Source organism: Camelina sativa, chromosome 7, assembly GCF_000633955.1.
Source record: "Camelina sativa cultivar DH55 chromosome 7, Cs, whole genome shotgun sequence".
Classification (NCBI taxonomy): Eukaryota; Viridiplantae; Streptophyta; class Magnoliopsida; order Brassicales; family Brassicaceae; genus Camelina; species Camelina sativa.
Genome location: NC_025691.1, coordinates 22994623 through 22995213, shown reverse-complemented (window position 1 = coordinate 22995213; position 591 = coordinate 22994623).

Genomic DNA, 591 nt, shown 5'->3' with positions numbered 1-591 from the left:
TAATAAATTAGGATACACTTGTAGACCATACATATATAAGGTAGAGTGTTCTACATGCATTTTCCTCTCAATTCTTCCCCAATCCTGCATGCTTATCTGTTCATCTCCGGCAGATCCCCGTTGCCGATCTTCTCTATTCCTCTCTTTTTCTAATCAAAGGTCTTCATTTCCTATTTGAAGTGCGATTTTAATATTTAGAATTTCAGGGTTGTGTGGATCTTTCTTTAATGGTGTCAAGTGATAAACAAAGAAGCCCAAACTTCACCTTCACCTCTCCGTAATTCCAAGTTTTGATCGGCTAAGTTATGTTTTAAAATCGATACTGGCCATACTCTTTTTGATTACGGTCATAGAATTCTATCAAGTTTACTTCTCTTATTTGGTTGTAGAGTTAATGTCGTGTTTTGATTCTCTTTTAAAGGTCGTCTCATGGTCGTCGGATCCTTTTTAGTTTGAATAATTGACCATTCTTTTCAGATTTAGGGGTCTTTTAAATTGATCTAAAACGATCATTGAGAGAGAGTCATAGGTCGTTTCAGCTTACTACATCTTGTCCTGTGAGAGAGATTTGTTAAGCTTAAACTGAAATGT